The sequence below is a fragment of the Microcaecilia unicolor genome, chromosome 1, assembly GCF_901765095.1.
Source record: "Microcaecilia unicolor chromosome 1, aMicUni1.1, whole genome shotgun sequence".
NCBI lineage: Eukaryota > Metazoa > Chordata > Amphibia > Gymnophiona > Siphonopidae > Microcaecilia > Microcaecilia unicolor.
Genome location: NC_044031.1, coordinates 14,435,041 through 14,449,929, shown reverse-complemented (window position 1 = coordinate 14,449,929; position 14,889 = coordinate 14,435,041). Strand labels below are relative to the sequence as shown.

The 14,889-nt window shown below is 50.8% G+C and overlaps 1 pseudogene; it reads left to right on the top strand.

The window, feature by feature from the left end:
• The first annotated feature begins 601 nt into the window (after nucleotides 1-601).
• The window catches only part of LOC115473019, a 30,219-nt pseudogene continuing 15,931 nt past the window's right edge, over nucleotides 602-14,889 (top strand).

Genomic DNA, 14,889 nt, shown 5'->3' with positions numbered 1-14,889 from the left:
CCTGGACCTGGTGGATGTGTGGCGAACACTGCATCCCGTAGAGCGTGACTATACTCACTTGTCTCGTGCGCATGCCACCATGTCAAGGATTGATTACATATTTATATCTCGATCAATATTTACTAAAATATGTAGTGCAGAAATAGGCCCCATTAAAATATCAGATCATGCAATGGTAATGACCGTATGGGAGCCTATGGAGAGAGAGGTTAGACAGTTCCAGTGGAAGTTCCCTATTTGGTTATACAAAGATCAGGGATTCCGAGATTTTATAATTAAAAAATATAAGCAGTTCCAAGACACCAATCAGGCACATACAACAACTCCTATACTTTATTGGGACACGGCAAAGGCTGTGCTTAGGGGAGAGATAATCGCGTATACTAGCCATCAAAAAAAGGCAAGGGAGAAGGAACAGACTTGGCTAGAGAAGGAAATAACAAGGGTAAGACGGGAGTATGGACGCCAACATACGGTAACACTAAAAGCCCAACTCCTGGAACTGCAGCAGACCCTCAATGAGAGACTTCATAGAAAGGCCCAACACAACTATGGCTCTTATAGATATAAATTATACAAATATGCTAACAGAGGGGGAAAGATGTTGGCTAGGTTAGCAAAACCAAGGCAAGGACCCCCAAAAATTAACGCATTATATTCGGCCAACGGTACTTTAGAAAATAAAGATGCCCAAATAAACAAAATTTTGCAAGGTTACTACAGGCAGCTGTACGATGTCCCAGATCCACCCCCGATGGATAGTGCAATGTATCTGGAGGGACAAAATCTTCCGAGAATAGATACAGAGAGCCAAGAAATGTTAAATGCCCCCATAATGGAAGATGAAGTAGCATGGGCAATACAGCAGGGGCCTTTGGGGAAAGCCCCGGGACCAGATGGGTATAGAGGAGAATTCTATAAAATGGTGAGGGATGAAGTGGTGGTACCCATCACATTGATGTTTAATGCCATAGTGAAAGAAAAACAAATGCCTATCTCCCTGAGAACAGCTCAGATTATCGTGCTCCCAAAACCAGGAAGGGACACACAGAAACCAGAATCTTATAGGCCAATTTCGCTACTTAATTATGAGGCTAAACTCTTTGCCAAGGTTTTGGCAAATCGTTTATCGCGAATTCTGCCAGATATTATTGAAGATTCACAGGTGGGATTTGTACAGGGGCGAAATATTACAAAAAACGTGAGAAAGATATTGGTAACTTTGGAGGCGGTAGCAGAGCGGGCCACGCCGTCGGTGCTGGTCAGCTTCGATGCCGAAAAGGCATTCGACAGAGTAGTATGGGACTTTATGTTCGGAACATTAGATGTGTATGGAATAACAGGGTTCTTTCAGGAGGCAATTAGAGCACTATACTACCTTCCACAAGCCCAGGTGTGGGCGAATGGAGTGTTGTCCCCTTCCTTCCCCATTTGTCGGGGAACAAGGCAGGGATGCCCACTATCACCTTTACTATTTGTATTAACCTTAGACCCATTGATTAGAAATATTCAACAAACACCCGATGTACAGGGAGTTAGGATGGGCACGGAAACTTTTAAAATAGCAGCATTTGCTGATGACTTATTAGCACACGTGATTCAGCCAGAGGAATCATTACCAGCCCTCATCGAGTGTATGGCAGAGTACGGCGACTTCTCAGGCTTTAAGCTAAATCTAGAGAAGTCTGAAGCTATGCAGAGGGAGGGAGCCCAAGTTAGAGAATGGCAAAGACAATTACCATTAAAATGGGCGGAGGAATCGTTCAGATATTTGGGAGTGCGCTTGACTATGGATACTACTAATCTATATAAAATCAACATAGAAAAGCTGTTACAAGACACCAGCAACTCTTTAGAGAGATGGAATCATTTGCCTCTGTCATTAATAGGAAGAATCAATATGTTTAAAATGATTATATTCCCAAGGTGGCTCTACATATTGCAGGTATTGCCATTGCATATCCTAGGTAAAGACATTAGAAAGTTAAATAGAATAATCCGAAAGTTCCTTTGGGGGGGGAAGAAATCAAAAGTTCGTTTTGAATATTTGTATGATGGCTGGACGCAGGGGGGAGTGGGATTGCCCTGTATAAAAAGATATAATCAAGCATGCCTGTTGAGACATCTTAGGGATTGGCTGCTCAATACCAACCAGTATACCCCGACTAGTTGGGAGAGAACACTATATGAGCCCTGGCACTTGAATTTTATATTGCAGGCCAAAACAAAAAACTTACCATTAAACCTCCGAAAAAGTATATTGTTAAGGCCAATGAGAAGCATATGGCGATTGCTCATGCAGATATGGAAGCAAAACCCCAATGTTAGTGATCAGTTACCAATCAAAGGAAATGGGGACTTTCCACCCGGTATGGAGAAAGGTATATTTGACAGGTGGTCAAGGGCGGGGATTACATTACTCGAACACCTAGTCAATGAGGAGGGAGGGTTGTATGGATTTCAGGATCTGCAGCAAAGATTGTCTTTAGCAAACCAGGATCATTACTCATACAGACAACTACATCATTACTGGGGCAGTATGGACCAAGAAGCAATAGGAGCGAGGCTTGGTTGTAGGCTTCGTGAATTTTTAAAGGGAGATGCACACGGGCAGGTATCAATATCAAGTTTACATAGAGCTTTAGTAGCACTGAGTCCCCCCCGTACCTATGAGATACTTAAAGAGGCATGGAGTAAGGATCTGGGATACGAATTGAAAGGAATAAATTTTGCAAAACTGATAAACGATATACCACACCAAGTAGGTGGGGCAGAGTTACAGGAGAGTCAATATAGGGTAATACACAGGGGATACATAACACAAAACCAAGCTGCAAGAGCGGGGTGGATAGGCGAAGCTCAATGCTTCAAATGTAATAGAGAAAGTAATACCTTTTTGCATGCATTCTGGAAATGTGCTCGAATAAAACTATTCTGGAGAGCGATACAGAAGTATATCGAGCAGATCATAGGGCAAAGATTACTCCCCTCCTGGAGAGGAGTGTTGTTGAACAAAAGGGATGCATACGGGATAACAAACAGCTATATAGGGCTATTTTTATGCAAGGCATATGCAGTGGGGAAAAAATGCATACTTAAACACTGGATGCAGGAAGATCCACCCTCCTTTTGGTACTGGAGAAACAGGATGCATGAATTAATGCTTTGGGAGGCTAGGACGGCCTTTGGTAATTCAAAGAAAAGAAAGGAGTTTATTAAAATATGGAGTAAGTACTTGCAAAACATATCCCATAAAGCACGAAGTGCGGTACTAAATAGACTTGGAACGCCTTAGCCAGTGGGGGGTCTGGAAGATTAGCATTTCAGGATGTAAATGGGTATAGCCTGTAATAGATATTGAAAAAGACTAGGTGCTATGAAGTTAAAAACGATCACTGTAAAGATGTCAACCCCGGGGGGGGGGGGGGGGTAGGAAAGGGGGGGGGGGGGGAGAAAATGATGATGGAAAATATTGATGAAGCAGTTATGATGCATGTATGCAACAGTGACCTGTTATTAGGTTAAAGAAATGTTTGAATTTATGAACATGTTTATAATGTTTATTGTCATCAATAAAAAATGTTGAAACATAAGAGTTGGAAGGATCATTAGCAGGAATATTAAAGTCACCAAGGATGAGAGAGGGGGAGGAAGGATCATGGAAGAAGGCAAGCCAGGCGTCAAAGTCAAATTAATTATGGCAGGGAGGTAAATCTAGAATTCATCCCACAATTTTGTATAAAGACCGCAAAACGAAGGGAGGACTGGGGGTTCCTAAGTTGGAGTTATATCATAGAGCTGCTCAAGCTAAATCAGCGGTGGAATGGTTCAGGAGGCCCCCCATAAATTATGGGTAAAAGTGGAACAATACTTGTTACGTAGCTTCCTTCATGAAGAATTTCTGTCTAGAGTTGTGCCAACATTTTCCAATTCTGTTGTATTTCTTCTTCAAGTCTGGTTGTTAAAGGCATTTGGGGAGGGGGAAATCTTTGTCTCCCACCTCTTTGGTTGTATATAGATACTGTAAGTGTGATTTTATTAGGCAGACACCACCAAAATACAACACTATTAGCTGCCAAGTTCATACAAAGTTAATTATGTTCAGTGGGAAATAAATCTGTTGGCTGCCTGCTATGTGAATATTCCATCACTGTTTCATTATTGCTACCAAGTATTACATATTTGGAGCATTTGCTTTAAACTTTGATTGTTCTTTTTATTTGTTTATCCAGACCTTACATGCACTTAGCTTGTTAAACCCTAAGGCAAAACCTAAAGGTGGTTAAACAATTTGGAATAAACTGTGTTGTGCTGTAGAAATTGTTGTTTACTTTTGCAAAATGTGTATGGATGCTTATTCTGGTGTGTGCATGTGATAATGTTTGAATAACTGTCTATACTTATGGCTATGATTTCTGAACATGCGGCATCATTAGACAGACTTTTAAATGGCCAGTTGGGTATATATGCTAATCTCAACTTTGTTAAATGTTTCAGACTTGCTCCCATGATGTTACTGAATTCTATTATTCTGTCTCACTGTATTTCCAAATGTAAACCACACTGAACCTGAGTTTGCTTGGGATAACGGACACGATTCTATATATGGCACCTAGAATCCAGGTGCATCTGATAGAAACACCTAAGCTAATTCAGATGCAGTATATAAAATATGCCTGGGTGGGTGGACGCACCTAAATTTAGGTACATCCATTTACGCCAGTGAAAAGCCGGCATAAATGTGTGCGCCTTAATCTATGCGCATTGGCACAAATTCTGTAACCATGCACGTACATGGATTTCAAGCGTGCTCACTTTAGTAAAATGGGGGAATACCTGAGGAAGGAGCTGATGGGCTGGGAGGACGTACAAGAAGTGGAAGGACAGTGGTCCAGGCTGAAAGAAGTAATAAATAGGGCCACAGACCTTTATGTAAGGAGAGTAAATAAAAGCAAGAGAAAAAGGAAACCGATATGGTTCTCCAAGCAAGTGGCTGAGAAAATAAAGGCTAAAGAGTTGGCGTTCCAGAAATATAGAAAATCTCAAGAAGAGGAACACGGGGAGGAATACCGGATGAAACTGAAATTGGCGAAGGCGCAAGCGGAAGAACAAATGGCTAGAAAAGTAAGGAGGGGCGACAAAAATTTCTTCAGGTATATTAGTGAAATGAGAATGACTAAAAAGGGAATTGTGAGACTAAAAGATACAGCGAAACGCTATGTAGATAATGATGAAGAAAAAGCCAATTTGCTAAATAGATACTTTTGTTCTGTTTTCACAGAAGAAAATCCTGGAGAAGGACCGCGATGGACTGGAAAAAGTACAAATGAGAATGAAGTGGATAGAGCACCGTTCACGGAAGAGAGTGTGTATCAACAACTTGGAAAGCTAAAGGTGGACAAAGCCATGGGACTGGACGTGATCCACCCCAGAATATTGAGGGAGCTCAGAGAGGTTCTGGCGGGTCCTCTTAAAGATTTGTTTAATAAATCCTTGGAGACGGGAGAGGTTCCGAGGGATTGGAGAACGGCGGATGTGGTCCCTCTTCACAAAAGCGGTGATAGGGAAGAAGCTGGAAACTACAGGCCGGTAAGCCTCACTTCAGTTATTGGAAAAGTAATGGAAGCGATGCTGAAGGAAAAGATAGTGAATTTCCTGGAAGCCAATAAGTTGCAAGATCCGAGACAACATGGTTTTACCAGAGGGAAATCGTGCCAAACGAATCTCATTGAATTCTTTGATTGGGTAACTGGAGAATTGAATCATCGACATGCTATAGACGTAATCTACTTAGATTTTAGCAAAGCTTTTGACACGGTTTCCCACAGGAGGCTCTTAAATAAACTTGATGGGCTGAAGATAGGTCCCGAAGTGGTGAACTGGATTAGGAACTGGTTGACGGACAGACAACAGAGGGTGGTGGTAAATGGAGTTTGCTCGAAGGAGGGAAAGGTGAGTAGTGGAGTGCCTCAGGGATTGGTGCTGGGGCCGATTCTGTTCAATATATTTGTGAGTGACATTGCCGAAGGGTTAGAAGGTAAAGTTTGCCTATTTACGGATGATACTAAGATTTCCAACAGAGTGGACACCCGGGAAGGAGTGGAAAGCATGAAAAAGGATCTGAGGAAGCTAGAAGAATGGTCTAAGGTTTGGCAATTAAAATTCAATGCGAAGAAATGCAAAGTGATGCACTTCGGGAGTAGAAACCCAAGAGAGACTTATGTGTTAGGCGGTGAGAGTCTGATAGGTACTGAGGGGGAGAGGGATCTTGGAGTGATAGTATCCGAGGATCTGAAGGCGACGAAACAGTGCGACAAGGCGGTGGCCGTAGCGAGAAGGTTGCTAGGCTGTATAGAGAGAGATGTGATCAGCAGAAGAAAGGAGGTGTTGATGCCCCTGTACAAGTCGTTGGTGAGGCCCCACCTGGAGTATTGTGTTCAGTTTTGGAGGCCGTACCTTGCGAAGGATGTTAAAAAAATGGAAGTGGTGCAAAGAAAAGCTACGAGTATGGTATGGCATTTGCATTCCAAGACGTATGAAGAGAGACTTGCTGACCTGAACATGTATACCCTGGAGGAAAGGAGGAACAGGGGTGATATGATACAGACGTTCAAATATTTGAAAGGTATTAATCTGCAAACAAATCTTTTCCAGAGATGGGAAGGCAGTAGAACGAGAGGACATGAAATGAGATTGAAGGGGGGCAGACTCAGTAAAGATGTCAGGAAGTATTTTTTCACAGAGAGGGTGGTGGATGCTTGGAATGCCCTCCCGCGGGAGGTGGTGGAGATGAAAATGGTAACGGAATTCAAACATGCGTGGGATATACATAAAGGAATCCTGTGCAGAAGGAATGGATCCTCAGAAGCTTAGCCGAAATTGGGTGGTGGAGCAGGTGGGGGGAAGAGGGGTTGGTGGTTGGGAGGCGAGGATAGTGGAGGCAGTGACGTAGCCACAGGTGGGCCTGGGTGGGCCGGGGCCCATCCACTTAGGGCTCAGGCCCACCCAACAGCAGCACATATTTAGTGCTAGCTAGTGGGGATCCCAAGCTTCGCCAGCTGAAGACCTCCCCCTGATGGTGCTGAAAACACTGCTTTCCACTTCATAAGTCTAAGCTTCCTAAGCTTTTGATACTGGCCTCATCGCATTGTTGGGGGGGGGGGGGGGGAAGAGAAAACTTGGTGCCCACCCATTTCTTGACTAGGCCCACCCAAAATCTGCTGTCTGGGTACGCCCCTGAGTGGAGGGCAGACTTATATGGTCTGTGCCAGAGCCGGTAATGGGAGGCAGGTTGGGAGGCGGGGAATCCTGCTGGGCAGACTTATACGGTCTGTGCCCTGAAAAAGACAGGTACAAATCAAGGTAAGGTATACACATGTGAGTTTGTCTTGTTGGGCAGACTGGAGAATTCCTTTATTAAATGAAAGCGGAAAATCAAATTTCAATACATTACACTGTGCAGTTATAAAGCCAGCCCCTCTATACTTTTATACAAAAATGCAAATTTTACACAAAAAAACCGTCCCCCCTCAACCCCCCCCCAAACATTCAACTCAACTTCAAGCGTACATGCTTCCACCAAACCCCAAAGGTCTTTACCCCCACCTCCACCCGTTCCCATCGGGCCACTTCCTGGACAGCTCGGACAACGTCCCAGGAGACCTGCTCAGCAGACCTGCACTCCTGGCCCAGGGACACCCCGCAGCGAGCCATCCATAGGCAGTATCTGATGATAACTGAGATTAGAAAGGCGGTACCTGGCTCTAGCCGCCCCGTCTCCCCCTGCCTCCCATACACCCAGTCCGCATAGGTGTAGGACGTGAAGCTGGGGATGGCCAGCAAGGCAGCCACTCTCCGGCAAACCGCTACAGAGAATGGACACTCCTTCAGGAAGTGGTCCATGGTCTCCAGCCGGCCAGCACACTCCCCCCTCGGGCAGTCTCGGTCCTGCTGGTTCCTACACCGAAGGTTTGCCCTAACATACAACCTGCCATGTAGGGACAGCCAAGCAATGTCCCTGTACTTGTGTGGGATGCGTTTGGATGAAATAAAACGCAGGCCCTGCCTCAGCACGGGCTCCGGAGCATCCCTAAGAGCCAGGGGAGAGGAGAAGCGTTGGGAGCGAACCCGCTCCACCCAGATCTCCCTCTGCCCTGCCCTAACTTCCTCCCATGTAATGTCCCACAGCCGAACCAGCTTTACCAAAGATTTATAGTAGCCTACCCCCTCCGGGAACCCTTTCCGCAACCGTCCCACCCTACCTCCCCCCAACCAAGGACCCCAAAATCCCTCCCACCACTGGACAACACTGTGTACCCATCCTGGGGCATTCAGACCCCCCGCCCGCCCCAGGTTAAACTGGATGAAGAGGGAGGAGAATAGCAAGACTGGGTTTACCATTCCCACCCCCCCTTCCTCCCGCGACCGGTAAGTGAAATTACGTCGAACTGGGTTCATCCTGTTCCCCCACAGGAGTTGAAAGAACACGCTGTAAATTGCCGTGAAACAGCGTTCCGGCAGGAGACAGATGTAGCTCAGGAACAGGAACATGGGGACCACCTGGCTCTTCAGCAACCGGACCCGGTCCTCCATGGGCATCCGCCACCCCTTCCAGCGGTCCACCTTCTCCCTCGCCTCCGCTATCCTTTGTTCCCAATTTTCCCGCCCGTAATCCCCTCCCCCAAAATACACTCCCAAAACCCTCATTTTCTCTATCCCATCCGGGAACCCTCCACCTAAATTAAACCGCCGTCCCTCTGGCCCCACCCACAAGCTGGTGCTCTTGCCCAGGTTTACCCGAGACCCCGAAGCCTGGGAGTATGCTGCAAGGGTCTCCTGCAGCCTCCTTCCCTCCCTGCGATCCGCCACCCAGACGGTGATATCGTCCGCATAGGCGATGACTCGCAACACATTCCCTTTGCCTACCTCCACTCCTCTGAGCCCGTCCTCCCCCCCCCCCTTCCAGCCTCCTCACCAGGGGATCAATGGCGAAAGCGTACAGCAGGGGGCTCAACGGGCACCCCTGCCGCACCCCCGCCGAGATCCCCACCTCCGCCCCCCTCCATCCATTCACCAGGGGAAAGAATCGCGCCCCCGCATACAATAACTGAAGTTGCGCGATCCATTCCCCCGGGAATCCATAGTGGTCTAGGACCTTCCATAAAAAACCCCACTGCACTCGGTCGAAAGCCTTGTCCTGGTCCAAGGCCACGACCAGCCTGCCCTCTCCCACCCGACTACGTTCCAGGCCCTCCCTCACCCAGGCCACTGCCTCTAGCACCCCCCTTCCCGGGACCCCACACCCCTGCGGGGCTGCCAGCACTTCCCCGGAGATCTTCCTCATGCGGGCAAGGAGCATGTGAGCGAAGATCTTCCGGTCGGTGTTCAGAAGTGCAATCGGCCGCCAATTTGCCACATCCTGGGGGTCCTTGCCTTTGCTAAGGAGGACCAAAGCTGATGCCCCCATCGACTCAGGCAAGGATCCCCCTGTTCGTGCCGCCTCCCAGATTGCCAACAAGACTGGCGCCAACTGATCCCTAAACCGCTGGTAGAACTCTGCCGGGAGTCCGTCTGGCCCCGGCGCCGTCCTGCGCCGCAAGGCCCCAATGGCCTCCTGTACCTCCCGCAGCGTCCACGGCCGCAGCAAGGCCCGAAGATGAGGCCCCCCCTTACCCACCCCTGGGGTTTCCTCAATGTACCTCGCCATGGCCTCCTCCCCCAACCGTTGGTCCAAAAAGACCCGCCCAAAGTGGGTCCCCACCACCTGCAAGATACCTTCCCTAGACTGCTGGAGCGTCCCCCCCTCATCCCTTAACCCCTCTACCACCCTCCTCTCCCTTCTTTCCTTACAGCAGTCATAAGGATTCGGGCTGAGCAGCTTCCCGAAGTCCCGCTCATAGACGAGGGAAGAGTACCGATTGTATTGTACCCGTTCCACCTCCTGCTGCAAGGCCTCAATGTCCTCCCTCTTCCCTCCCCTGGAAATCAAATTGTCCCTTCGCTTCCTCAGAGCAGTTCCTAGCCGGGTGACCTCCCTCCCCTGCCTCCTCGCCTGACGGAGAAAGAACCCCCTGGTGCGGTGTTTCAAAACTTCCCACCAGTCCCCTAGGGAAGGGAAGACACCCTGAATGGATACCTGGTCTGCCAGAAACTCCAGATACTCCTGGTACAACACCCCCTCCCTCAACCATTTCTGATTTAAACGCCACAATCCTTTCCCCAATCCGTGAATCCCCCCTCCCCCCAGCTCGACCAGCACCATCTTGTGGTCTGAGAAATCAACCTCTACCACCCTTGGTGCCTTCCCACACGCCCCTCCCCGAACTAAAAACCGGTCGATTCTACTTCTACAAGTGCCCCGGGCAAAAGTGAAACCCTGCGTCCCACCACCAAACTCTATGTGCGCGTCCACCAATCCCGCTCCCTTCATGATCCCTGCTAGCCGTACCCCATCGTAACCTACTTGCGCCGCCCTCCCCCCCCTATCCTCCTTCCTCAGGACTGTGTTGAAATCCCCCCCCCAAACTAGCTGCCGTGAGGTGTAAAGGTACGGCCGAATTTTCCCAAACAGTGCTGCCCTTCCCCGTTTGCTTTGCGGCCCGTAGATGTTAATCACCCGCAAAGCCACCCCCCGCAATCTCACATCTAACACCAGACACCTCCCAATTCCCAGCTCCACCACCCTCTGGATCCCTACTTTACATGTTTTGAAGAGGATGCCTATCCCCCCATACCGTTCCCCTGCCAGACCCCAAATAGAGGGCCCCCATCTCCAGGCCTGCTTTGCCCGCCGAACCTCCTCCAGCGTTCGCAGCCTGGTCTCCTGCAGAAGAAAACAGTCCGCCGCCACGGCAGAGAGGCCATCGAACGCCAAGCATCTCGCCCTCTGGGAGGCGACACTAGCCACATTAAGTGTGGCGAATGTTAACAGCAGTCCAGCCATCATTGTGCCGTTCCATACCCCCCGCCCATCCTGGCTACCTTCCCTCTGCTCCATACTACCTCCAGGGATCCCTTCCCCTTCACCCTCCCCTTCCTCGTCCGCCCAGTCCCGGACCCCTAGCTCAAAAAGCCCCCCCCCTTTCCTTACTTTCTTCCTCCCCTTCTTCCTCTTTTCTTCGCCCACCTCCCTCCCTCCTTGGGAGTCGTCCACTGACCCTCCCACCCCTGCCTCCTCTCCCGCCCCTTCTGCCCCTTCTTCGACCCCCTCCATCAATCCTGCCTCCCGCCCATCCTCCCCCTCCTCTCTTGCCTTCATCCCTGCCTCCTGTCCTCCCCCCCCTTTTCTCCCCCACCCTCCCTTCAGCCCCCCCCAATCTGCCCCCCACCTCCCCGACCTCCTCCACTACCATTTCCTCCTCTTCGTCCCTCAAAACCTTCTCCCTCTTCTTCTTCTTCCTTTTACCGCTGTTCCCTTTCCAGCGTCTGCCATGCTTTCCAACCCATCCTGCCGGCTCATCCCATCCTCTCCTTCCTCTCCTGCCAGTTCGTCACCCCCTCCCTCATCTTCCAATCCCCTAAATCTGTTCTCTACTTCTATCCCATTCCTGCCTCCACCTCCCCCTTCCTCCCGTACCCCCGTCACCTTCCGTTGTTTTTTTGACACCCGCGTCCAACCCTCATCTGCCCGTCCTGCCGCTTCCGCCCTTCCCCAAACCCTTCCCCACCTCCCACTCCCTGTCCCTCCGCAGCTCCTTTCCCCCCCACCCCGGGAACCTGATCTCGCCCTACATTCACTCCCCCCCTCTCCCTCTGAACTGGACCGCCCCCTCCCATGTCCTCCTCTCCCCGTTATGGAGGCCCAAGGGCAAGCTCTGAATGCATGCCCCAGACCCCACACAAATTACACCAGATAGATGCACAAGACTCCGTAGGATGCTCCTTAGACCCGCACTTCCCACACTGCCGTACTGGGCACGACATACTAAAATGTCTGAATGACCCGCACTTGTGACATTGCCGCGGCTGCCCCTTGTAAAAGCAGAGGATCCGATCCCTGCCAATGAACGCCGCGGAGGGAATGTGCTGGGTCACGTGTCCTGCCTGCTTCAGCCTAACCTGCGCACACCATCCTCCCGCCCACACCCTACTGGGGTCAGGGAGTTTGGACAAGGGGGTACGCAATTCTGCGTACCGCTGTAGCCAGAAGGCCAGGTCCGCCCCTGAAATGGATTCATTTCGGACCAGCAGGGTTACCTGCACCAGGTCAGGTCTGCTGATCGGTACGGCCCTAAAGTTTCTCCAATCCCCTTTCCCCCTTACCCCCTCGTATTTCTCCCAGAAGACCTCCATGCCTCGCTGGGTCAGAAAACTAACATCATACTCTGGGATATTCACCGGGTGGATACAGGCATAGAGGTCCTCTGGGAGAAATCCTAAACCCAGGACCAACTTCAGGGCCTCATCCCTACTTGGCATCCCCCCCTCCCCCACCCACCTTAACTGAATCACATTCCTCCTTTTGGAAACCTGGCCCCCCCCACCCTCCCCCCCCATCCTTCCCAATGCTTCCTGCCCCCCCATTCCCCCTGCGCCCGCCCCTCCCACCTACTACCCGCCGCAAAGGATGGAGCACCCCCCCCACCGTCCCCCTCCTCCATCTCCTGCACTGAGACCCCCCTGCTCCTGCTGCGCCGTACCCCCCCTCTCTCTCTTGCCTCCCCTCTCAGCCTCCCTCCCTTCTCTCCCTTCTATCAGCAGACTTTGCACATCCCCTGCCTTCACAGTGTCCTTCTGTACCATTTCCCCTGCAGCAAAAAACCTGCCATTGTCCCCTTCAACACGTTCGCTAGAGACAGTGAGAGCAGGTTCCCCTAAATACTTGTTCCCCTCCCAATGCCCCTGACCCCCTCCCCCCCCCCCCCAGCCCACCCTCCCCCCCCCCGCCCCAAACACTCCCTCCTGGCTCGCACCCCCGCAGCCTGGCCAACTTCAAAGTCAAAGGTACCAGTCAAGTTTCCTTCTGTCGCACACTGCAAGGCAAACACCTCCCGCTCCTCCCCCCTCCTTCCCCCCGGAACCTGCTCTCTGTGCTGGGTCCCTCCTTGCAACGTGCTGCGCCAGCTTTCCCTGTGCGGGTCCGCTGTTTTCCTGGGAACTGGTCTCCCCTCTGGCGTCCTGCTGCACTGCTCGCTCTCCCAAACGTGGGGAATTCTCCTGCGCTGTAGCATTCTCCCCTACCTGCCACTGCAGCTCCTCTGCAGCCGTCCCTGCTCCTCCAGCCCGATTGACTGGCGCCTCCTGCTCCAATGTGCTGGGCGGGCGTGGCATCCCGCCACCCGGCAGTGCAGTGCCTTGCCATTCTGAACCTTTTTGTGGGGAACACTGTGTGTCCTCCTGTGCTTTCTCTATTGAAAACCACTCCTCTTCACCTGCCTTTCTTCCTGCATTCTCCTTTAAGAGGCAGCTCCCTGCTGGAACATCTCCACTTTCAGTCCTTAGCCCTGCTGCAGGCTGATTGGCTGGAACATCCTGCTCCTCAGAGCTTTGTGGCTGAGGCCTCCCAGGCATTTTTTCCTTGCCCTCTGCTCCTACTACAGGCAATGGGAACAGGACAACCTCCTCTTCTCCAGGTAAGTTCTCTGTTTCAACTTCCACCACCACTTCTGTGGAAAAAGGTTTCTCTCCTAAAATTGCAGCCTCTGGTTCAACAATGTGAAAAGTCTTGGTGGTAAAGTTTTTTTCCTGTTCTGCTCTCCCACACTGACTCAGGTGCTCTCAATGAGGCTTTCACAGACCCACCTTCAGTCCTGCTTACTCCAGAAGCTGCCTGCAGAGGCCCAGACTGACTAGCAAGGTATTGCATGAATTTCAATGTATTTTGGGTGCTAGTTCCTGGCAGCTCCCCTGGTGCTTCAATGTTCTGGGGTCCAAAGCCTGGGCTGATTCCTTCCTGCTCTGTTTGTTGCTTCCACTGTACCGAGGCTGATGGGGCCTGTCCCCCCCGAGGCCATCCTGTCTCTGTTGATATAGAGTTCTCTCAGAGGATTTCCAGGGCCTTTCCTCAGGGCCCTCAGCAGCTGTTCTTTTTTCTGGAGAAGCCTAAGCAACCTGGTTTCCTCTTTCAAATAGGTCTTGCGATGCTCTGCTGGGGCCAGCCTGCTCAGGGCTTTTGCCATTTTGACTCGCTTCCCCAGGTCCACCACCTCCTTTTCCGTACTTTTAATTCTCTTCACCATTTTAATTATGCCACTGGCCGGGTCCTCTGGATCCTGGCAGTAGTCCACAAGCTCTTCCTCCTCTAGATCGTCACTATCCTCACTGCTTTCCTCCTCCACCTCCGGCAGGGCCTCTTGACAGATCTCCATTACCACTCTTTCCTTCTCAGACCAGCTCTTCTCTAGGGCCTCCGCCAGCTCTCTCCCCCCCTCACCTGCTGGACGTCGTGCGGCCGCGAGGGGGGTACCAGTCCGGCTTCCTCCCTTGGAGTCTGGCCCTCTTCTATCCACAGGGCTCCTTTCCCTCCTCCCTGCGGCACTGCAAGGGAGGGGACTGCTTTTCCTGACCCTCTGGTCCCTGAGCCCAAGAGGCCCCATGGCCTGGGCCTGTCCTGGGGAACGCTCCCCAGAGGCCCTCCACATCCTTGGGGAGGGAGTTAGGCCTCACTCTCCTCCCACTGGAAGTCTGCAGAGCTCTCTGAAACACCTCCTTCCACCTCAGCAGACTGGATGGACCGTGCAGGTCTTTTTCTGCCGTCATCTACTATGTTACCATGTTACTATGTAATAGACCCGGCATGCCCACACTCTGCCCCTGACTGTACTTCCTTTTTGGCTGCGTGTGTTGGAATTTACAGAATACACCTAGCATTTTGACTTGTCCCTAAGTAGAGGAGTGTGGTAGCTGTGTTAGTGCCACTCTTAAGGTTATCAATAGAAATCAAACAAAATA